Source organism: Leptonychotes weddellii, chromosome 9 (assembly GCF_054177405.1).
Source record: "Leptonychotes weddellii isolate Sample4059 chromosome 9, ASM5417740v2, whole genome shotgun sequence".
Taxonomy (NCBI): Eukaryota; Metazoa; Chordata; class Mammalia; order Carnivora; family Phocidae; genus Leptonychotes; species Leptonychotes weddellii.
Genome location: NC_138377.1, coordinates 125248789 through 125273046, shown reverse-complemented (window position 1 = coordinate 125273046; position 24258 = coordinate 125248789). Strand labels below are relative to the sequence as shown.

Here is a 24258-nt window from a genome sequence, read left to right as displayed (position 1 = left end):
CCCCCAGCACCTGGGGACAACGGGACTCTCCGTTCGTAGGCGTGATCGGAACGTTGAGGACATGGGATTCTAGAGGGTCCTAGGGGCGGGTCACCAGGTGGTGGTGCCTTCCTCCCAGAGATGAGAGGTGGAGAGGGAGAAGCAGGCTGCCCACCGAGCAGGGAGCCCGACGTGGGGCTCGATCCAGGATCCCTGAGACCATGACCTGAGCCGAAGGCAGACGCTCCCCCAAAGGGGCCACCCAGGCGCCCCCAGAGACCTCTACGCTTACAGAAAAGTGGCTGAGCAGCCAGCTTGGGTTCAAGTGACGGAAAACCAACCCCAGTTGGCTTGAGTGGAAAAGGAACTCTATCGGCTCACGCCCCTGGGAGGGCCTTCCGGCTTCAGGCACAGACACTGATCAAACACTGCTAACAGTCATTCCTCATTATCCGCGGCTTTGCACTTGCAAATTTGCCTCTTAGCAAAATTTGTTTGTAACCCCAAAACCAGTGTGCAGGGAGCGTTCGCGGGCATTTGCACCCGTGTGTGGGCGGGGGTTGGGGGGTTGAGGACTGGAGTCACGGGTGCGCACTTTTCTAGCCAAGGTCAAACGAGATGATGCTCTGCCCTCTGTTCCAGCCCTTTTTCGCTGGAAATTAGCACTCTTCTTCTAGTGTATTTCGTGCCTTGTTGTTTGCATTTTTCTGCTTTTTGATGGCGATCTTGCAATTTAAAGTGACCCTCGAGTGCTGGTGTTTGAGTGCAGGGGGCGGTCGTGTGTCCGAGCAGCTTCTCAGACGTGGGGCACGGTGCCGATGGCTGGCAGTTTGGGGGTAATGGAGAACAGCATCCGGTAAGGTGTCTTTACGCAGAAACACACCTAAGACACGGTTCTGTATCCATGGGGTGACAACCGGGCTGTGTCCGGAGGCTGGCAGGACCCCGTCTTCCCTGCAGCAGCGGCTCAGTGTTTGCAAACTTGGTGTTTGCCGCGACGATAAAACCTACCTATGGTAGGTAACAAGAATCGGCTGGACGTCTTCTCCCCATCTCCTAGCTTTGTTAGGCATGCTGATGTACAGAACACTGCACATACTCAGTGCGTACACTTCGATGAACGTGGACATATGCGTGCATCACGATACCGTCACCACCGTCAGGGTGCTCAGCATGTCCAGCAGCGCCGGAAATTTCCTCGTGGTTTTTTTGTGGCTTTTTTCTTCCCTCCCTTCCTTCCTTCCTTCCTTCCTTTTATTCTTTCTTTTCATTCTTCTCTGTTTTTGTGGTAAGAACACTGGACATGAGCTCTATCCTCGTACCGTGTTTCAAAGCACGCGTTTCTGCCTTGTCAACCACGGACACAGTGTTGCCCAGCAGACTCTAGAACGTATCCACCTGGCATAACTGGAATTTTGTACCCAGTAAGCACCACCTCCCCAGTTCTCCATCCCCCAGCCTCTGGAAACCGTCCTTCTGTTCTCTGCTTCTGAGTTGACTACTTTAGATTTCTCCAGAAGGGGAATCATGCAGTGCTTTTTTGGAGACAGGCTCATGTCACTTAGCGTAACGGCCTCCAAGTTCATCCATGCTGTTGCAAACGATAAGATTTCCTTTTTTTTTTTTTTTTAAGGCTGAATGATATTCCATTGTACGTGTATACCACGTTTTCTGTGTCCGTCTTATCTGTTGGGGGCATCAGGCTTGTTTTTGTATTTTGGCGGTTGCGAACATGGGGTGCAGACACCTCTTTGAGATCCTGATTGCAGTTCCTTTAGGGCGGACGCTGTACCCAGAAGGGGGATGGCCTGGGCTGGGCGGATTCTCAGGCAGGCCCTCCTCATCCAGCAGAGGTGTTTCTTAGCAGCTCTGAGCTTTTACTACCAGCTCAGCAACACCGGCAGAAACAGACTGCCTTCTCTGGGAGCTCCAGCAAATATCCCAGGACCGGCTCCCTGGGCTCTGCGTGGGCCACCCGCCCCGCCCTGCCCAGTTACGGTGCCGAGGGAGTCTCAGCTAGGGGGTGAGGCCAGGTCTCTTCCCCAGGCGCGTGGGCCTAAAGGTTAGGGGGAGGTGACTCCCCATGGGAAATCGGGGCCCTCTCACTGATGGGAGGAAGGCTTACTGGCCGGCTGGGAAAGCTGGCCTCCGTGGTGTTAGAGGTGATCCTTACGGGAAAGAATGGGGCTTTCTACGGGATGCGGAGCACATTCTCATCTTCCAGGGAATGCTTGGGATATTTGGGTTACAGGCTCCTGAGTTGGAGGTGTGGAAGATGGGAGGGATCAGATAAAAGTTCAGGGGCCGGTTTGCTGCGGAAATATTTCTTGTGCATGTCTGAGTGACCCGGGCCCCAGCCCACATGCTCTGGGGAAGGAGGGAAGCTGAGGAGAGGCCCAGAGCTTTCCAGGTGATCCTGCCCTGAGGGGTGGGGTTCAGATGGCAAGCAGCACAGCGAGCTGCCCGAGGGAGCCCAGAGGGAGCGAGGTCTCTGTGTCTGTGGCCTTCCCCCAACTCCCCCCTCACCCCCGCCGAGGCCGCTGAACTCCGGCAGACCTTGATCCCGGGGAGCAGAAACTGGAGACCTCCCATCCGGGACCTGGAGCGCTGCCCTGTGTAGGAAGTGCCCAGCTCCCCAGCTGGGCCTCGGGTGTGGAAAAGGGTAACCCGTGGACTGTAAGGAGCCAGGTTTGTTTGGCCCATTACCCCCCACACCGCACCTCTGTGCTCCGTTCTTCCTTTGTTCAGAGAACTGGGTCAGCATTTTGGTTCAATATAGGGAAAAACTTTGCAATAGTTAGCACTGTGTGGCGCTGGAGAGGCCTGTGAGCCAAAGCAGGGTGAATTCTTCCCTCCTTCCATACTCCCCCTCCCCTTCCCTCTCCCCTGCCCCCCCTCTACCCCTCACTTCTCCCCTCCTTTCCTCCCTTCCTCCCTTTCTTTATCCAGTTGCTAATTCATTTAACCATTTATGTATCCATTCAACAAATACCTGTTTGCACAGCCAAGGAAAGGTCTTGTGGGATGCAGCCTGTCCTTCCCCACCCCAGACAGGAGTTCCCAGCTGCTGCTGAATGAATGGACCCCCCACCCCCCCTAGCTGTTCCAGCCCAGATTCTTTGTGATAATCTGGGGAGAGCCCGGGCCATGTGGGTCTCTGAGGGCTCCGGCCGGAAGGCCCCTCATGCATGAGTCACAAGTCCCAATCAGCTGTGATTAAGCTCCCCATCTCCCAGAGTCCAGAGATGCTTTCAGCCTTGGGTCACAGGACTTGGCTGGGCCCTGGTCTGGGCCCAGATAGCAGCTCATGAGAGCGGGCCACCGGGGACCCCCGTTCAGGCGGCTCTGCTCATTGACCTGTCATCATTGTTTCTGTGAGGCACTCAAGCTGGTCATCTGCTCCAGTCTCCCTGCTTGTCTGGGAGAGGAGACACCTGCGGGACTCTGGGTGCATTTTGCTTTTATTTCTCATTCATCCTAACAGCGAAATATTAACAACTGTAATGAACGCTCTTACGTTTTTTCTTTTTTTAAAGATTTTATTTATTTGACAGAGAGAGATACAGCGAGAGAGGGAACACAAGCAGGGGGAGTGGGAGAGGGAGAAGCAGGCTTCCCGCGGAGCAGGGAGCCCGATGTGGGGCTTGATCCCAGGACCCTGGGATCATGACCTGAGCCGAAGGCAGATGCTTAACAACTGAGCCACCCAGGCGCCCCAAGCGCTCTTACGTTTTTATATCACTTTTTTTTTCTTTTAACCACTTTAGTGGATATCAACCCTGCTGAGCATTAGAACCAATCACACGGGGAGATGTGACAGTTAATCCGCTCAGGCTCTGGGGACGATGCTGGGCACGATTACTCTGGAAAAGCTTCCCGGGTGGCTCTGATGCACAGAGTTGGACTGAGAACTGTTGCTCGCGTGGCCTCATCACAGTCCCGTGCGGGGGCCTGTTGACCCCAGATCGCAGGAGAGGAGCGTGAAGCTCGGGCTCCCCGACAGATGCCCAGGGCCACACAGCTAAGGCCAAACAGGTGCTACAAAGTGGAGCTCGTTGTCGATGAAGACAAGCTTTTGTGTCTTTGGGGGCATCCGGATACAAAGAAGCCTCAATAGCCTCGGCATGGCCTGGCCAGCCAGTCCAGTCAAAGTGGCCCAGCCCAGGATTTTGGGGCCCCTGACACAGGGGCCAGGCAGGCAGCCGTCATGGGGTTCAGGGCATACGGATGGTGAATGGTGTCAGAGCCCACACTGGGGTCCCTCGCCCCAGGGGCCTCCGGGGTCCTGCGTGATCTCGTGCAGTGGTTCTCAGAGTGTGATCTCTGGTCTCGCTGCCTGTGAACCTGTCCGGGATGCACATTCTTGGCGGGAACCTGATCTACTGGATCAGGAGCTTGGAGGGCCCAGTAATCTGTATTTTGACTCACCTCCACGTCGTGCTGATGCACGCTTGAAGTTTGAGAACCGCCGGTCTGGGGCCGCTGTCCTGGGACTCGACCCCACGTCACCTGGACTGAGTCCACTTCTGTTTGCCCTTGTCATCTCTGACTGTAACTTTCATCTCTGACTGTAGCTTTCCTCCTCAGAAAAGTGGGACTGTAAGGCTTTGTGAAATGTCCTATTTGTCCTTGGAAGGTAAAGCCTGGTAAGATCTAGTGGCGTGCTCTGTGGGCCAGCAGCACCTGCACCTCTGGGAGCTTTGTGGAAATGCAGAACCACAGGCCCCATCCCAGGGGGCCTGACTCAGCACCGACATCTTAATGAAACCCCCCCCCAAAGGATTTATATGCACATAAATGTTTGAGAAGCTTGCACTAAAGAATTCAGCAAGGTGTGCTGGGGGCTGGCAGCAGCTGGGGCGGGGGCCAGCCTTCAACTGCCTGCCAGGCGCTGGCTGGAGGTCTCGGGCAGGGCCAGGCATCTGGGAAGAGCCGTCTGAGGACGAGTGCTCTCTGGAGCTTGCTGTCCTCTCCTTGCCCCCCTCGCCGGCCCTGAGAACAGCCCACACCAGCCCCAGGACCTCGCTCTGCAAGTCCACACATCACAGACTCGCCCCCGGGATCAGGAGGAGGTTTGCAGGGCTGGCAGCTGGCATCCTCCAGCGCAGAGCGGGAGAGCAAGGCCCTGAGGGCTAGAGGACCCAGGCTAGAGCAGAATTGAGCCCATGCTCACGATGCCACGGAGCCTGGCGGGCATGGCCTGGGACATGCGTGCCTGGGAAAGGTCTCAGCCCGTTCGGGACACTTCGCAGAAGAGGGTGAGGACCAAACGGTCGACCTCAGCCGTGCTGTTGAGTCCTTCGGGGGAAGAATGGCAGGCAGATCATTGGTCCCTCAGGAGTTGTGTGAACTGTGAAGCCCACCCCTGCCGTGTCAGTTCTGGAAAAAAGACCGTCTCTTTCCAGCTGTCAGTCATGAAGGTAACTTCATGAAAACCATACTTGCAAATAGATAGCTTATTTTCTTTGCAACACCCGGGCTTTGTCCTTGGACCGATGCCAGAGTCTGAAATCCAAAACATGCTCGGCAGTCCATTTCTTGCCTTATTAGGCAACACACATAAATGAAGCAAAAAAAAAAAAATCCTGATTTTATCTGAGTCAGCTATTAACGGTGTTATTGAGTTTCTGTTGTTTGAAATAGAAATAAAGTGTCTTAGTGGCAAGAAAAGCATGTTTATTTGATTTTGGCCCCTTGGAAATTGCTCAGTGGTGGAGCAAACACTCGGGCCACCGCAAAAAGCGTTTGGAGTTGTGTTGCCCGAGGTGCTCGGTGTACGCACATGAGGGTGAAGCCTGAGAATCATAGGCTGGTGATTTTTCATATCGTCACGGTGACTTTCCCGCTAGAAACTGCAGCCTGCTTAGATCTCTTATTCCCGATGTTGCTTGGGCGCCAGTTCAATTCTTTCTCGTGGCTATTTATATAACCTGCCTTGTTTTGCTTCACTTCATATGTAGCATGCTGAAGCTGCCGGACTGTTTGTCTTTTGCTCTCATATTTTGTGTGGGAAGATATTTCATGAATCTGGATGGATTTCCAGCTCGGGCTGCTGGGTTCAGGATCACTCTGGTGTCCCAGCAGATAAATGAGTGGGAGCAGAGTCCGTGCGCGTGCTCTCCAGGGGGACTCAGGGGTGAGGCCGGGGTGGGCTTGGGGGCTTGGGGGCTTGGGGAGGCAGCTGGGAGTGGTGGAAGGGTCCCCGCACTGGGAGGCAGAGGGACCTGGTGCCAGTTACAGTTCATGGCCCTTGACTTTGGGTGAGTGCCTTGACCTACCCCGGGCCTCAGTTTCCTCATCTGTAAGTGCAGGCGGCGCTACGTCCCCTGCAGGACTGCCCTGAAGCGTGCATGAATGACCCATGGGATGGTGTTAATGAGGGTGTTTGGCGATTGTAGAGCTTTCTTTCACTTTCTAATAATTGAGAATCCTATTTAAACACTGGTGGGCTTCCAAAGTGTCCGTCTTGCTCTGCTGTATGTTCTTATCCCTCTAAAATGTGTCTGAGGATCTTGGCACTGTTGCCAAGGGAAGTTGGGTAGACTTTGAGCTGTCTTAGCTTTGCCCAGTGATCACGGCACAGCATTCCCCCTTCCAGCCCGTGCTGGACAACATCACACGTTCAGGAGGAGCAGAGGGGCGTGCCGATGCGCTGACTCTCTTTCCCTTTTGCATGCGTGCATGCATTCATGCATCCATCCGTCCAGCACGTGTGTACTGAGTACTAACTCACTTTGTGCGGGTGCTGTGCTGAGTGTTGAGGATGTAGAGCTCTGGGTGGTGCAGTCTGGCTCTTGGGGAGTTGATGGTTTAGCAATGAAGAGACACGCCAAAGAAATAATCACATAGAACATGTATCACACGTCATGATGTGTGTTAGGCAGGAAAAGTCCATAGGGCATTGAGAACAAGTAATACGGGACTGGGCTTGTCTGGCAGGTGGGACGGGGCCCCTGGGAGTGTGTGAGGAGCTGAAGGTGGCCGGTGGGACATGGTAGAGGGTGGGGAGAGTGGATGCTCATTCCCACGGCAGTGAACACCAGAGGAGTCCCGTGACCGAGCTGCGGAGTGCAGAATGTGTTGTAGGGGGGCCGGGCCGGCTGGGGGAGTCAAGGCGGTGAGGGTGCTGATGGTGTGCAGGGGAGACGGTGCGCGGGGGCTGGGGCGCTGTAGGATTCTGCCCTCAGCACAAACCGGGCAGCTGAAAACCACAGGAATCGATCCTCTCACGGTTCCAGAGGTCGGACGTCTGACATCAGGATGTCAGCAGGCTTGGTTCGCTTTGTAGGCTTTGCGGGTCGTCTGTTCCGTGCCTGTCTCCTGGTGTCCGGGGGTGGCCGGCATCCTGAGGCTCCCTGCTCTGGCTGCATCCCTCCCGTCTCTGCCTCGGCCACACACAGCGTTCTCCCTGTGTTTCCGGGTCCAGAATGTCCTCCTGTCTTCAGGGCCCATCCCTAATCCAGTCCGAGTCATTTTATTTTATTTTATTTTTTTTTTAAAGATTTTATTTATTTATTTGAGAGAGAATGAGAGAGAGAGAGAGCATGAGGGGGGTGGTCAGAGGGAGAAGCAGACTCCCCGCCGAGCAGGGAGCCCGATGCGGGACTCGATCCCGGGACTCCAGGATCATGACCTGAGCCGAAGGCAGTCGCTTAACCAACTGAGCCACCCAGGCGCCCCCAGTCCGAGTCATTTTAATCTATGTCTACAAAGACTCTATTTCCAAGTGAGGCCATATTTGCAGGTTCTAGGGAGACATGCATTTTGGGGCGCACTGTCCAACCCAGTGCAGGGATAGTGGGGACTCGGGGTTCTCAGGCAGCACGACCAGCGGGGAAGCTGGTCCACTCCCTGTAGCTCTTTCCCTACCCAAATAACGTTAAGAAAGCTGATTATGGAGGGTCCTTGGTGACCCTTTCTCATGGCCCCGTATTGTCTCTGACGCATCTCTTCTGCCAGAAATGCGTTTAACTGTGGCGAGAGTCGGCAGCTCCTCTTCCGTGGCCCCAACTTGCCATGTTGAATCGGGCCACAAAACGCACCCCTTCCGTGGATGCATTTGCATTAACTGGTGGGTGCCTGTGGACCCATCAGCCCGTGTTTGTGGATCAGCCTGTGGACGTGGCTGCGCTGCAGGATGCGCTGTGTGTGCCCGGCTGGGAAGCAGGGGTGCCCGGTGCTGTCTGTTCCGTGTGACTGTGGGCTACCAGGGTCACAGCCCCAGGGCTGAGTCCCCCAGGCTCCTCCCCATCCTCACGCGGTGCTCACTCAGGGCTGAGCATCACGGATGGCGCGTCATGTCAGCTCCCCAGCCCCCTGCTTCCTCACCTCCACCCCCCACCCCGGCTGCACCTGCTGATGCTCGTCCTCCGTGGGCAGGGGGCTTAGGCCTGCCCAGGGTGGGGGGTGAGGAGCGCACTCTCTCCCCTGCTTCTCTGCACCTCTTGGATCTGGTGGGACCGGGAAGTCGGTCCCCCATCCAGCTCCGGCGGGGGCATTTAATTTCTGAGAAGTGTTCTTCTCCTGGGTTCGCCCCGCTTCTCACGCTCACTCCAGCCCCTCGCCTGCTTTCCTTCTGACTCAGTTCACTGCCTGATGCCTGGGTCCTGCCTCGGGCCAGACCTGCCACTTGGCACTGTCTTCGTGGACAGAAGCAGAGCCAGACACAGTCCAGAGCCAGGGCCAAGGCCGTTTCGGCAGAGAACACTGGAAGGCCGCCACCGTCGGCTGAGGGCAGGTTCAGAGGCGCGGGGGTCAGGGGCGAGGCAGAGAGGAAGGGGGTGGTGCTGGGATGCCCGAGGTGGGGAGGCAGGGGCACGCAGTGGACAGCTGACAGGCGAGCGTAAGTTTGGCCCCCAGCTTGGGACCTGGCCTGCTCTGGTCCAGCTCTGCCTGTCTCCACGGTACAGTCAGTTTCTGGATGGAGGGCTTAGTAGCAGGTGTCGTTCTGGCTGGTGCTGGGCGCTGTGCCTCGTTTCCCGAGGCTTCCTTCGTAGCTGGACCGTGACGTGAGGGCATGGCACCCTGTCACACCACCGGGCCCAAATCCCTTTCTCTTGTTGTCCTTGTCTCCCACGTCTGAGGACTTGGCATGGGTGGACCAGAGCAACAGCTCGTCGGGGCCAGGGGTCTAACTCTGGAGTGTGCCGGGCTCTGCAAGGCTTGACGCGCTAGTGGGACCGAATGACTGGATTTTCCGTGGGTCACGGGGCACAGCTCTGTGCCAGAAGTCCCAGAGGGGCACGCAGCCTCCTTCAGAGTGGGGCTCGAGGGGAGCAGGGACACAGCCACTTCTGTGAGCCTGATGCTCACCGTGGGTAAGTCGGGGAGCCCTTCCTCCCGAGCTGTGTAACTGATCCATCAGGAAGCCGCGTGGAGGAGGGGGCGCGGGGCTCTCCAGTGTCCAGGAGGAGAAGCACCTTCTGGCGGCTCCTGAGAGCCGTGAGGGTGTCCTGATTAAGGGAGGGACGAGGTTAAGTGCTCCCAAATGGGTCAGTGTTGATATTTGCCATCCCCTTATCCACGCGTGCCTTGGGCTTGGGGACTCTCCATCTGGCTTTAAGTTCACCCGGAGATTTCACCACATCCACGAACCATGGGTGCGTTCCTTTGTAGTGCTAAGAATCACCTCCTCGAGATCTGTGCTCCGTGTTCTCATCTCTACCGTGGCTCTTCTTGAAAAGAGCAACATCCAAGTAGTGCTTGAAAAGCAGCAGCTTTGTAATAAACAAGTGTTTAAAAGCCCCAGCCCCTAAAACAGTGGTTCTCAATCTAGGCACACATCAGGATTTTATTGGCTCTTTTAGAACTTCGATGCCAGAGCTCCGGACTGTTTTTCTGCATTCGACCCTGTTGTGGTGAAGTCCAGGCGTCTGTACTTTAAAAACAGCCCTGATGATCTCAGTGTCAGCCAAAGATTGTGAACTACTGTACCCCCACCAGAAAAAAGACCCACAGAATAAAAGAGTACAGCCCGATCTGTTTTAGAGCAGGACAGAAATTTCAGCAAGGTCAAAATAAAAAAGAAACAAAATGTAACAATGTCATCAGTCAGCAACACAGTTTGACAAATGAGCAGCGTGAGCTTTTAAACCCTCCTTGCAAGCCTTGAATTCTTAATGGACTATCTTTTGTCCTAACTCTGATGCCGGAGAAGTAAATAGACAAAGACTTTTTTTCTCTGTCTATAAAAGGAAACGATAACAAAAATAACCTACCAGTAGGATTGTTTTTAGGCAGATACAATTATTTTGAGTTACTTTAGGACGAATGAAAAGACAAATGGAATCATTGCTTCTTCCTGGTATGATGCAGGTTTTAGTAATATTCTCACGTGATGACTGTATTTTGTAATGCTTTGGTTAAAAATAACTGGATTGCAGAAACTCCAGCAGGATCAAGAAAATTAAAATAGTTTCCTTCAGCCTCACTAAAAAAAGAGCCTATTTCTCTCTGAAATGTCATGACTCACACCCAATGGTGAAATAAAAATGCACATATAGCAGTGATCTTTCCTGTTTATTGCTTCCTCAGTAGAAGCTAATTGAGGAAAACATCTGTATTCCGTTTTCCCTTTATTTTTATAGATTCTTTTCTTACACACCAATGCAAAGCCTCGCCTGCCAGACGTTTACTCAGGCAGCGATCCGACGGGTGGCTTTCAGTTTCCCCCTTTCTGTTGATGACAGAAATCAGTCTCAAACGAGCTGTTTACAATGTCATTCTTTAACCTTGGGTTGAGTGCACACATTCTGAGGACCTGGACTGAGAGCTCCACGTCGGGGGGACCTCAGACCTCGCACGGGTCAGCTCGTCTGGGGGTCCCACGCTCCCTACAGAATGCACCTAGGAAGTGCCCACCTGGCCCCTTTGGGGTGTGCGCAGAGCCGGCTGTGCCAGGAGACAGCCTGCTGTCACTCTGCTTCGGGATGACATGCTTGTGCTCCGTGTAAAGTCCCCCTTGGTCACCCCATCTCTGTGCCCAACAGCCCAGCTGACACTACGGGATGGGACTGGGAATGTCCACACACCACCCAGCGTGCAAACGTGCAGACTCGGCCGTGGCCAGGGGGCGAGTTAAGAGCGTGGGCTTTGGAGCTAGATCTGCCACGGGGCCTGGTTTTACCCCAGACCACCCGCTCTCGGGGGCCCCATTTCCTGCTCAGGGTCGGCATGAGGATGGTGCCTAAGACAGCGTGCTGAGAGCTCAGTCAGAGCCGGTTGCCTTCCTTCTGTTGTGGCCGGCAGCCTTCGTCTGGGGCGAGTCTCTAGACACCAAGCCTGCATGGGGAGCACCCTTGGGGGGGCAGTCGGGGAGAAGCCGTGGAGGTCAGGGAAGGAGCCGGCCAAGATGCAGTTCAGGGAAGGTCTAGCGTCAGCCTGATGCCGCAGGGAGGCTACATCGCACTAGAGGCTATTCTACGGGAGGCAAGAGAGCGGGCAGTCCTTGGTCACAGAGCGGGAGGGGGCGTGAAACTCCCAGGCATCCTCACGCCCGTGGCTTCCAAGCGGCCCCAAGGACAAGCCCCTGAGAAGATGCGGTGTGAGCTGTTGGCTGAAGCACCGTCAGCAGCTGGGGCGGGGGTCTGCCGGTCAGCTTGGTGCGAGGGGCCTGGGGGTCTGCTGGGGGCGCCAGCAGTGTCCATGACAGGCCTGGAAGGCTGGGAGCCAGCCATGGGTGGAGATGGTGACCCCGGGCTTGCCCACAAGAGCAGCTGAGGCTCTGGGGCTGGGGCAGGACCCCTACGGGCCCTTCTTTCCAGACCACCAGCTCCTCTTGGCTTGACCAGTGAGTCTTCATGGACGAAGGGGAAACCACTTTACGGGAGGCAGAGTGCACGTCTCCGTGTGATCCCACTGTTACTTACTCAGCATGGGCCAGAAAGTGCATGAGTAGGCCAGGCAAACACGGTCACTGTCCACGAAGGAGCTATCCGTGTGGCCGGGGGAGAACAAACAGATGGTCATACAGTGAATGCAGAACGAAAGTGGTGAAGTGTTGTTCCAAAGGAGGCTACGAACATAGTAGTGGGGGCCCTCATTCCCGTGTTGGAAGTGGTGGGGGAGCAGGGCGAAGGCTGTCTGAGATGATGCTCAAACCGGGATCGGAGGATGTGGATGGATATCTCCATGGGTAGGGCCTGGGCACTTTCCCAGCCGCGGGGATGACATGTGGAAAGGCCCTGTGGCAGGAAGGTATCGTCGAGTCTGGGGAGGTGACGGGGACCATGGCGTGTGATGAGGGGGAGGCAGGGCCGGTGACATCTGCGGGGGACAACAGTGTGCCTAGAATTTACCAAGAGCACAAGGAGCAGTCCCTGAAAGGATGCTGACACGATCTGATTTGCATTTTTATGCACAAAGACTTCCCTGGTGCGGGGGAGGAGATAGTTTTGTTTGGTTTTTGGAATCCAAGAAGAAGGGAAACGAGTGTTTACGTACTACATGAAGTCCCATGTGACGTAACTTCACACATATTTCTTATTTAATCCCTCATGACGAGCCTTTACTTATTTATTTATTTACCTATTTACTTATTTTCGGCTTATGGATGTCTGGTTTCCAGCGCCTTTGTTGAAAAGACTGTCCTTCCTCCAGTGAGGTGCCCTTGCTCCTTTGTCAAAAATCAGTTCTCTGAGTGTGTGTGGGGGGGTCTGTTTCTAGACTCTGTGCTGGCCCTTCGACCTCACTGGTCATACGCCAGTTCTGTGCTGTCTTGATTTCCTGCTGCTTTGTCGTGAAATCAGGCTGTGTTCGTCTCCCTACATTGTTCCTCTTTTCCAGAGGTATTTTGGTTCTTCCAGGTTCTTTACATGAATTACACAATCAGCTTGCCTGACCCTACAGAGAAGCCCGAAGGGAGCTTGACTGGGGTGCATCGAATCTACGGATCAGTTTGGCGAGAACTGACCTATTGAGTCTTGTGACCCATGAACACAGTGCATTCCTCCATTTACGTGGTTTTCCTTTCATTTCTTTGAGCATTATTTTGTTATTGTCTGTGTATGGCCCTTGCACAGATTTATCTCTAAGTATTTTGTACTTTTTATGCCAATGTAGATTTTTTTTTGTTGTTTTTGTTTTTGTTTTTTATTTGAGAGAGAGAGAATGAGAGACAGAGAGCATGAGAGGGAGGAGGGTCAGAGGGAGAAGCAGACTCCCTGCTGAGCAGGGAGCCCGATGCGGGACTTGATCCCGGGACTCCAGGATCATGACCTGAGCTGAAGGCAGTCGCTTAACCAACTGAGCCACCCAGGCGCCCCTTTTTTTCAGTTTCTAATTGCTCAGTGATAGAATACAGAAATAGAATTCTTTTTCTTGCCCGATTGCACTATCTCGGACCTTTTTCATATGTGGAATATGATGCAGAATGGAATTGGTGAGAGTGGGCATCTTTGTCTTTTTCCCGATTGTACAGAGAATTCAGTCTTTCATCATTCAATACTGAGCCAGCTTGAGTTTTCCATGGTTGTCCTTTATCAGCTTGAGTAAGTTCCCTTCTGTTCCAAGTTTCCTGAGTGTTTTATGAGGAATGGATGTTGGATTTTGTCAGATACTTTGGTGGCATCTATTGTGATGACAGTGTGGTTTTTCCTTTTAGTTTGTTCATAGAGTGAATTACATTGTTTGATTTTTTAGAGTGAGCCAGTCTTTCATTCCTGAGATAAACCGCACTTGGATAATGATGTACTCCAATTTTTTTTATGTTGGTGGGTTTGACTTGCTAACATTTTGCGTACGGATTCTTGTAGCTGGTCCGTGAGGGATGTGGGTCTGTGGTTTTCTCTGCTGTCCTGAATCCTGTCTTCTCACTTGGTGTTGACTCGTGTGAGAAACTTGGTGTCATCCTCATCTCCCTCCCTCTGTACAAAATACCTCTCTTTATTTGGCTGGTTTTAAGGTTTTTCTCTTTGTAACTGGTGTTGAACAATTGGATTATGGTTCGCCTGAGTATGGTTTCCTTATGTTTATTGTACTTGGTATTTATTTAGCTTCTTTAATCTTTGGGCTTATGGTTTTCATCATATTTATAAGAAATATCAGCTTTTCGTTCTTCAGATGTTTCTCCTGTTCTCATCTTTCCCTACTGTGTCTGGGGCTCCAATTACAAGTGTATGAGATTGAGTGCGTTGTCCTGCAGCTCACGGATGGTCTCGTTATTTCTTTAAATTCCTTTTTATCTCTGTGTATTTCATTTTAAATAGTTCTTTTTTCTCTGTGTTCAAGTTCACTAATCTTTCCTTCTGAAATAGCTCATCTGGCCTTTTCTCCATCTTGTGTATTTTCCGTCTGAGACATTGCAGTTTCCGTGTCCAGAATTTCCATGCGGTACTCTTCCTTCCCGTCTTTCCGTTGATGCTCTCCTTGACCTCAGGTGGCTTCCTCACAGGCATGAGCTGATCAGTAGCCTGGTGCAGGCCCCGGGGGCTGTTCCGCATGTGCACCTCCCACCCTGGTTCTCCCAGCCTTGGCCCCCGGGGGTGCTAGTCCTGCGCTCAGCTGGCTCAGTCTGGGCCCCGTCTGCCTGCGCTGCAGCCTGGGGTCCCCTCCAGCAGCATCACTGTTGCCTGCCCTTGTTTGGGTTTCAAATCGGAAGTCATGTTTTTCACCTAAGAGCAACCTTTCCTATCTCAGGTCATTTTCTTTTTATTCATGGAAGATCTCCGCACCACTGAGATGGGGTATTTCAGTATTGCCTGCTTTGCTGGAATGTGTTTCTTGGGCCAGGGTGGGGGGGCGGTGGGATTTGTTGTAATTTCTTAATTTCTCAGATGGCTTCCTTGTTAGATGCTGAATCTTCTCATGCGTTCAGCTAATCTGACCCCTTCCACACCTTCTTATTCGTTCTCTGTTCCTAATGTGTGTTAAGAGTTGAAATGGTTTTGGTGAGTGTGTATTTCTTTGAAACTTCACTTTTCTAGATTGGGGCCCGGTTGTCGGGGGGGCGGGGGGAGCTAGGAGGCTTCGGCAGGCTGCAGTGGGCGGCTGGGGTGGGCAGGGGCTCGGCCGCTCGTCTCACTGGAACGCCGGCCCTCAGAAGCGGCCGTTCTCCTTTTCACGGGGCAGGTTGGCTGCTGGAAGTCAAGGTGACACGAGAGCTCTGTCCCTGGCCTCTCTCTCCAGACCTGGGATCCTTTTCCTCTGCTTCCAGACTCCCTGGTCTCTTTCCTGCTTGCAGGCTTGCAGGCTTCTCCTGGGGGGTCCTTATATTTATTCCCAGGCAGCCCCTTCCTTTATATCTGTTGAACCACAGGGCTGCTCATATTCACCCCACCCTCCTACCTGCACTGTTCCTTGCAAAAATCCCTCCATGCTTCAGACCTCTTCAGGGCCCTTGGCACTGTTTTTCGGCATGGATGCAGATTTTTGTTGCTATTTTTGTATTTTTTGATCATTTCATTAGCAGTTTGCAGGGGAGGCCAGGCTTGGCCTGAAACCGCCTTCTGGACACATCATCCTGGGCTCCTTCCACGCGCCAGGCAGCCTTTCTGCAGCCAGGGAGGGAGAGGGGGGGTTAATCATTTACCGGTAAAATGAAAGCCCTCAGGCCTGCGTTTCTGGCATTTTTGTAGCATGATACCCGGAGAGGAATGTATTTCTTTCAAGCACACCCCAGCATATTCTAAACAAGATGAAGCATTTGTACTTTGGCCTGCAGATTAAATAGCAGAAGAGGCACTTGCTGAGGGGTGGGGGACGGGGGTGACAGGGGAGGGAGGACTGGGGGGGAGGACGCAGGGGCCTGCGCTGGGGGACGGGGGGGTGGTGGCGAGTTTGTAACTCAGAGCAGAGCTCCGGGTGGTGCTCCCGTGGTCGTCCTGCTGGAATGTGTGCCCTGGAGAAAGTCCGCAAGCTGTGGGCTTTCCAGAGGGCCCTGCGAGCCCGGTCATCGGTGGCAGAGGGGCTGCGGCCGGTCACCCACCGTGGAGCTCTGCTTCTCGGCATGGATGTGCCCCAGGGCTCATCCTGGCCTCTGACCGAGGGACACAGTTGTCTCCGCAATGCTCGGTGCAGACCTGCGCTGCCGCCCGCCCCTTGCCTGGCTAGCGTCTCCTTAGCGCCATCCCCAGATGGCAGGGTGGGGACGAGGAAGGACTGACACAGAAATCAGACTGCTGGGCAGCAGGGCTGCTTTTGAGTGTCAGTGGGGCCTGCTGGCGGCCGTTCAGTCCCTGTCGCCAGCCCTAATCTTGGGTCCCTTTGTCTTGTGCTGTTCCACGACCAGAGGCTGGAGTCCTAACCCGGAGGAGGGAGGGTTCCCTGCAGGCCCGTCCCTGCTCTCTGGAAACATTTCCCTCTCTGGGCTGTCCAGGAGCTGACTGGGATTGCTGTCGCCCGCGGTCACAGCTTCCAGCCTGGACTCCGTCCCCGAGGCTGGCCATCTGTCTTCCCCTCTCTTGGGGATGGGCGGCATTAAATATTAATGCTAGTCTTCACAAGTGTTTGCTTCTAAAATCTAAATTATTGATAGCCTTCCGTTTTAAAATACAAATCATGTGCATTTCCCCAGACAGTGCTGAAGCGGTTAGAAGTTTTGCTTTTACTGTAGGGCGTGGCCTTTGCGAAGGACACTCCAAATTCACTGCCAACAACATGCAGGAACGGATGGGTCTCTCGGAAGCACATTTCAAGACATCTGGAGTGGCTGGCTCCCCTGCCTCTGGGTGGGTGACAGCAGGGCAGCCTGAGGCCTGGCTCCCCTGTGGGCTTCTGCCAACCCAGCTGTGGTCACCAGCCCCTCTCCCACCAAGCTGCAGCCGGATGGGACTCGGCCCCATTCTCGGGCCCACCCCCTCCCCCAGAAGCTTCCACGTATCCTCTTGGGACAATGTTGTTCTGGAAAGAAGAATCTATTGCTCTGTGTGGTGTATTCCCCTCCCAGGGTGGTGGGGCTGTCTTTTGTAGTCCATTTTTGCCCTAACTCACCACATCCCCACCCCCGTGATCCCCTCCCAGCTCGAGTGGCAAGCATCCTGTGTGATGTGGGGGAAGCCCGCCAGAGTATGGTCTGGGAAGGTAGCGTGCGGTGCAGCCTCCAAGGCGAGCTGGAAAGGAAGCTTTCCCCGGTCGCTGTGGGAAACCATGTGTCCCTACAAAACCCCTATCAGACTCTAGTGCCAGTGTCCCTAGTGAATAAAGGACTGTGAACTGGCCAGTGGGGGACACACAGAGCCTGCCACTCACTTCCCCCGCCAAGGAGCCGAAGTCACTGCCACAGGGGCATCCCCGCCGGTCTTCCGGGACTGCGAACTCCGTGAACCCAGCTGGCCATGGACTGAGCCCCTCCCTCTGTCCCAGGTCCCCCCTGTTGGGGGTCATGGCAGGCAGTATCTTCACAGGTTCCGCGGGGGTCCCACTCCTGGGTGTTCAGTCCAACGTGCATCTCGGTTCTGCCGGGGAGGGATTTTACTGAAGTAATTAAAGCCCCAAGTCAGTTGACCTTAGAAAATGGAGATCATCCAAGTACGTGTGACCCCATCTGAGAAGCCGTTATAAAAAGCAGAGAGTTTTATCTAGTTGGTGACAGAAGGAAAGACAGAGATTCCTAGCACAGGGAGGACCCCACGTACCATCGCTGGCTTTGACGATGGAGGGGGCTGGGAGTGGTGGTCTGGGGGGGCCCCTCAGGCCCACCCACTGGGAGGAACTGAATCTGCCAGGAGCTTGAATGAGCCTGGGGCCAGGTTCCTCCCCAGAAGCTCCAGAGACGAGCCCAGCCCGGCCACCAGCTTGGTTTGGGCCTCGAGGGGCCCTGAGCGGAGAACCCAGTGAAGCCCACCCGGGACCCGGACCCGAAGAACGGCGCGCTAAGAGGCGGCTGTTGTTCTAAGCATCTGGGTTTGTGAGAATCTGCTACCTGGCAGGAGAGACGAGGCCGGGTACCACTCTGTTTAGGGCCACGGGGCTCCCAGAGCAATAAACAGGGCTCTTGGTTCACCTGCTTGAGAAGCTCACAGCCTGTCCTCCCCGTGAGATGATCGGGTGTGGATTTGGACGAGCAGAGCAGCGTCGCCAGGATGACAAGGGCTGTATCCTTGATGAGGGAAGCGAGAGGCAGAAAGGCTTTCTTTCCAGAGCACGAATTTGAAGAGGGGAGCGGAAGGAAGGCGCTCTCCAGTATGTTCCGTTTGGTCTCACCTTCGGGTTCATCCCCAAGTGCGAGCGACCAGTTGTGCTCCCGCCTCTGAGTCCCGGGTGCTCCTGGCGCGGTTCGCCCCGGGCAGCTGAGGCCAGGGCGGGCCGAGGCTTTCCTCGAGGGGCTTCCTGACTCTGAGCACTGACTCCCCGCTTCCCGCACTGCGGGGCACTCGGGCGCTTTGTGCCCTCGTCGGGCGGAGCCAGGGACTGCGTCGCTGGCACACATTTCTTCCGAGGGGCTTTTTAGAGAACTGCCCCCTGCCCCTAACGACAAGGGGTGCACCCGTCTAGGAGCAGCAGAGCCTGGGTGACAGGCAGGAAATAGCTGAGTTTCCCAACCTTCTGGGGGCGGGATCCATGCCTCACTCTGCAGTCACCTTGGAAAGAGGAACCATATGTATACCATCTGTCATCTGAACCTGAGCACTTTGGGAGTGAAAAGAGACTCTCCCAGTAACTATGCTGAGCCACAAGCAACGTACTAGGAAGTGTGAAAAAGAAGAGCAGGTTATACAACAGAAACATTGTGATCCCAGTAACTATGCTGAGCCACAAGATAATGGGTAACACTGTATGTACAATTTATCAATGCACAGATACTGCGGGGCACTCGGGCGAATCTCCTGGGGATGGCTGAGACGGGCTCGCGGAATCTAAAGGTGTCTGTAAAAACCAGAGAAAAAACTGAAAGAGCAATAAACACACACACACACAAGAATTACCAACGAACAAAGCCACCCTCGGATTTTCCCAGTCTAGGTGTGCGATGCTGAAGCAGGCAGAGGGTGGCCACCGTCCATGCAGTGGAGAGGGCCCTGCGCGAGGCCGGCCCCAGCGCGGAGAAATATTCCATCACCCGCTTGCCGACAACTGCTTTCCCTGCTCTCGGGCTGGCCACGCGCAGGGCCCTTCTCCCTACTCCACGTTGGCACATCCCTGGAGCCTACTTTCCGGGTTGTGATGCGAATCACACGAAATTTTTTTTTTTTTTGAATGTTGTACTCAAGACTTTTTTTTTTTATTTAAATTCAATTAATTGACATATAGTGTATTACTGGTTTCAGAGGTAGAGGTCAGTGATTCATCTGCCATGTATAACACCCAGAGCTCATTCCATCCGTGCCCTCCCCAGTGCCCATCACCCATTACCCCATCCCCCCAACCCCCATCACACAAAATTATACACAGAAAATGTTTCGTGATACCCGGCCCCTAGTAAAATCCATAGTTAAAGTTAATCCCTTGTCCTTCCTCTTCTGTCAAAGGCCAGAGATGGTTGCATTTGTCTGGGCTGTTCGGTCGTAAGTGACAGAAACTAAAATTGAGTATTTTAGGTATAAAAAGGCGGGGGTTATTGGTAGCAGAGATTTGAACACCACGATGCTTCTCTTTCACCAACTGATGCCTTCATTCCTTTCGGAGAGTCAGTTTCATCGTCTCAGATCCAGTTCTCCATGAAGCTGGAGTCGTTGCCGCTGAAAAAGCTATGCTCACATTCCTAAACAAAAAGCAAGAGGAGGGGTGGGAATGGTCGCATTTTGCCTGTGGAGGACTCTGATTGGCCTGGCCGGATCATGTCCTAACTTGGGAACCAATCACTATGGACAGAGGAGGAATGAGGTACTATGATTGGCCCAGCTTGTGTCAGGTGCCCAGCGCTCAACCAATCACTATGGCCGGGGAGGTGGGCTCATGTAGGAAGAGGGCAGATCCTTTCCTGACTTTGGTAATAAAGGCACAGCAGGAGAGCGCTGCGATGGGGGAGGTCTGGGACAACTCTGTTGCCTGCTCTGAGCCCCTTCTTCTGCTATGAGAAGGAAATAGTTTGACCATAGCTTGAGAACTGGCGTGTGTGCCCTTGGTCACGACCAGACACCTGCCAGAGGGAATGGAACCTGCGGGAAAGGCAGGGGCCTCGGGAGCAGGAGGCTCAGTGGGTGCAGCTCTGTGCAGGTCGCTCGGGAGCAGGCCCCGTAGGCACCGCTTGGATTCCTGTGCTGGGGGCGTGTTCCTGCGTGCAGGTGGCTGGGGTCAGCCTTGGAGGACAAGAACACGTTGTCCCTGGAACAGCAACCAACGTCCCTTCCAGCCTCGGGGCCCCATTCAGGGGGCCACATGTCTTTGGAACAACATCCAATAGTGTCCATCACCGGGCGGTCGCTTTTGTTGATAATAATTTTCCCGTGTTCCCCTCCCTTGCTGTTTTGCTCTTTCTTCTTTTTAAACCAAGATGAGATGTTTCCAGTTTTCTTAAGGATTCTTTTGATGAAATAATTCTAATTTATATTTGTACTTCTCCTGTAGCCTGGGGAGCTGTTTTATGAAGCACAAAGCCTTCTTTTGTGATCTTGTCCAAGACAAACTTCTGATTCTTCTTTTTTTAAAAAAGTAACTGCTGATCTAAATAATGCTTAAAAATCAGCTTACTGAAAACTGACGGAAGGGCCCTTTGCCCACAGAGAAAGGTGCTCTGTCGTTGGAATCTGTGAGCATTCTTCCAAACTAGCAGTCAGCAAATGTTTTTTGTCAAGGGCTGGGTAGTCGAGATGTTTGGCTTTCTGAGTCCTATAGTTTCTTTCATAACTACTCAGCCCGACCATCGTAATAGGAAAGTAGCCGGAGACAGTAAATAAATCAGTAAATGTCTGTGGCCGGGTTCCAATAAATATTTAAGTAACAGGGAGAGTGAGCCAGGTTGGGGTCAGATGACACAGTTTGCCAACTCCTGTTCTAGGGCATTTTATGCTTTCGACTTAGAAAAATTGTCTTTGAAATCCCTGGGATGTGTCATAATTCTCCCCGTGTCATGGATTGGAAACACGGAGTGGAGTCCAGAACTCACCGTAGGTTCACGCAAGGCTTAGAGTAGACCAGGTGTTGGTGTTGACAGCCTATCCACATGTGATGCAGTAATTCCATTTTTGGGAATCTGTCCTAAGATGGTATGGATATATATATATTTTTTTCCATCCATTTACTGACCATGGCATTATTTGCCATGTGGAAAGCCTGGGAATAACTTCATGTCCAATGGTAAATCATCTATGCAAAATGATGCTTTAGAGCCTTTCAAATAACGTTCATGGTTACATTCTTGTGAGTTTATGTTGTGACATAAGGTGGGAAAATACATACCGCGGCACCTCAGTTGATGAAAAGAAAGAGTAGGCATGCGTAGAAAAAGATTTTCAGGAAATATGCCCAACTGTTAATAGTGTTTTTCTCTGGACAGGAAGATTGTCTGGGGTTTTTACTGTGCGTGTGTGTATGTGTGCGCATATTTGATTTTTCCAAAAGACTACTTTAGTTTTAGAATAAAAGCACTTTAAGGGGAAATTAAGTAGTTCTTCAACCTTTAAGCCAGAGACAGTGTTGTATGCAGTATTCTAGAACCTTCCAGAATGCCCTCTTCACTCGGAGAAGCCTGGAGGCCAGGGCTGGGCTGATTGTAGGGGAGTCCCCCCCGACCTATGGCGCTCCAGTCCAGGGCGCTGTTGTCATCTTGGAGCTCACGGGGTTGCTGCCTGGAGTCGCCAACTGCTTATATTCTCATTCTTGAAGGGGGTTGATTGAGCTTCTGCATGTAAGTCTTCAGCTCTCCACATAACCTTCAGAACAGGCATGTCTGGTCCTGACTTCCACTTGCGAGAACATGGAGCAGCCTGCTCAAACCCCCATAACCCACTCACACAGGGGCTGCGCCTCTGATCCTGGCTGCCTCTTCATTCTGGAATAGGATACTTCAGGCTGGGGCTCTGCCATTCACTCACAAATGGTTCTCCTCCGTGCATCAAGTCCAGAAAAACATCTGCTCCCACAGCTGCTGCTTGTGTGGGAAGATGGCTGGGCCTCTGGGCCACAGCTGGCCATGGTTCCCCGTGGGCCCTGCTCGCTCTGAGAGCGGATCCAGAGATCCACGCCCGGAAGGAAGCTCATCACTTACATACGGAAGGAAGCCCACAGGTGTTGAGGGCTCAGATGCTGGACTCTTGGTGACGCGGGGGACCAGAGTGGGAGGACTACCAGCATGTTCGAATGTAACATTTTGGGTGCCTCATATTCCAGAACGTCGTGGTGGGAGAGGTGACTGCCATTGGGAGGAGGGCAAGCGCTGAGTGGGGGTGTTGGGGGATCCTCCACGTGGGTGCTGGGACCAAGTCCGATGACAGGCAGGCCTGGAGGTGAAGAGAAAGACGTGTAACAAGCTGGAGTCTGATGTGGACGAGGAGTGACCTGCGGGTGGGAAGACCGAGGCGTAGCAGGTGCGCCAGGCAGACTCATGAGTCTGGAAGGAGCTGCGGGTTATAGACAGGAGTGCCGTGTGGAAGGGCTCTGGGGCCAGAGGAAGAGGCAGGCCCACTTCTGACCACGTGGCATCTGGGTTATGGGAGGGTACGCCTCCTCTCTGGAAGACATGCTGCTGGGGAAGCAGTCAGTCGGGCTGGTCTGCTAACTTGGGGTTCAGGGAACTTCTGAAAGAAGCCGAGGGTGTAGGAGTCTGTCTCTTGCAGAATGGGCATTCCAGAGAGCACCCCAGAGGGGAGGAGGGGAGCAGGGATCATGCATGAGGAGTACAGAGATGAGAGGTGGCCGCGTGGCTGGGGGTTCAGCATCCGCCGAGGGGAGCAGGCTGGGGTTGATTGGTAGTGGGGCCGCTCTGGGACAGCATTGCAGAGTGAGTCCTCCGACCCCCGGGATGAGGTTGGACTCTGGAAGGAGTCGGACTGATTGTGCTTTGAGGGACCCAGTGGGACCAGCCCTGGGAATCCAGCCCCATGGTTCTAAGCAGACCCGAGGGTTCTGTGGGCCAGGAGAGAAGACTGGAAGCAAAGCGCGTAGCAGCCACGGCTCCGTGTCCCCTTCCCTGCAGGGGAGCCCCATTGCAAGTAAGCCCGACACCCCGTTGCTGGTGGGACGGAGCGTGATCCCCGGTCCCCTTTCCCGGGACTCACTGCCCGGTGTTGGGGGGCGGCCACTTGCCTCCGTACGTCTCCGCTGCTTTCAGATTTGTCAAAAACCCAGTTTCATGGACCACCTTTCAGGAACACATCCGCTGTATAAAGCTAAGCGTGCTTTCCCCCAAGGAGCCTGGAGAGGGGGCTCCCTGTGCCCGAGGAAACTGGAGAAGCACACAGAGAAACAAACGTGGCAGCCATCGTCTCTCGGGGTCCTTTGCAGATCATGGAAACTTGTTTTCTCATTTCCTCGTATTCCAGGGCTCGTGTGTTATGCAGCCGTGGTTTATTTTCAGAGCACACTTTGGAATTTGACAGACTCTCAGGCTGGCCTGCTTCACAGCTGAAACCACTTGCCATTTGGTCGATGATACAGTGAGTGACAGTTTCCCCTGGAAACAGCCGCAAGGAGCAGCCGTCTGCGAGTGGACAGACAGGTGTCAGCCCTGGGGCGGCCGCTGCCCGGGGCCCCCGCTCGGGCAGCGCCACAGCCCTTGGCAGACGGGGCGCGGGCCTCTCCGTGGGGCTCAAGTCTGGTGGGCGCGTGCTGCCTAAAGATGTTCGGGCCACCGTGGGCACGGCCGTGCGCCCGCTACCGCTGTGGGTGCTGGGGGGGCACAGCCCGCGAGGCACCAGCTCCAGCCCAGGGAGAGCCCCCCAGGCGCTGGCCCCCCCACCCTGCACACCCTCTCCCCCTGGCGCAGTGAGACCCTGGCCTCGGGCGGGGGTCTTCCTCAGGGCCCTTGTAATTTCAAGTGATGGGAACCCATTGAGTGATTTGTTGCAAAGGGGTGGGTCTCTGGTCATGTTTTTATTCCTACTCTGCGTTATTTTTGTTTAGAGCATTTATCCCCACCTGACAGCGTCCCCGCTTCCCTCCCCCGCCCCCCCATCCTGTTCTTTGGGTTTTGCTGTCTGTTTACCTGCTAGACTCTCATGTCCTCTGCCTGATTAACTCTGTGCTTCTAGGGCGCCCAGCACATTGTAGGCATTTAATAAATGCAGGGGTGGGCGCCTGGGTGGCTCAGTTGGTTAAGCGACTGCCTTCGGCTCAGGTCATGATCCTGGAGTCCCGGGATCGAGTCCCGCATCGGGCTCCCTGCTCGGCGGGGAGTCTGCTTCTCCTTCTGACCCTCCCCCCTCTCATGTGCTCTCTCTCTCTCATTCTCTCTCTCAAATAAATAAA

General features: G+C 54.0%; 1 protein-coding gene across 6 annotated transcripts in view; it reads left to right on the top strand.

Moving 5' to 3' along the window:
* The window catches only part of ARNT2 (aryl hydrocarbon receptor nuclear translocator 2), a 132311-nt gene that overhangs the window by 47743 nt on the left and 60310 nt on the right, over positions 1–24258 (top strand). The window lies entirely within an intron of this gene.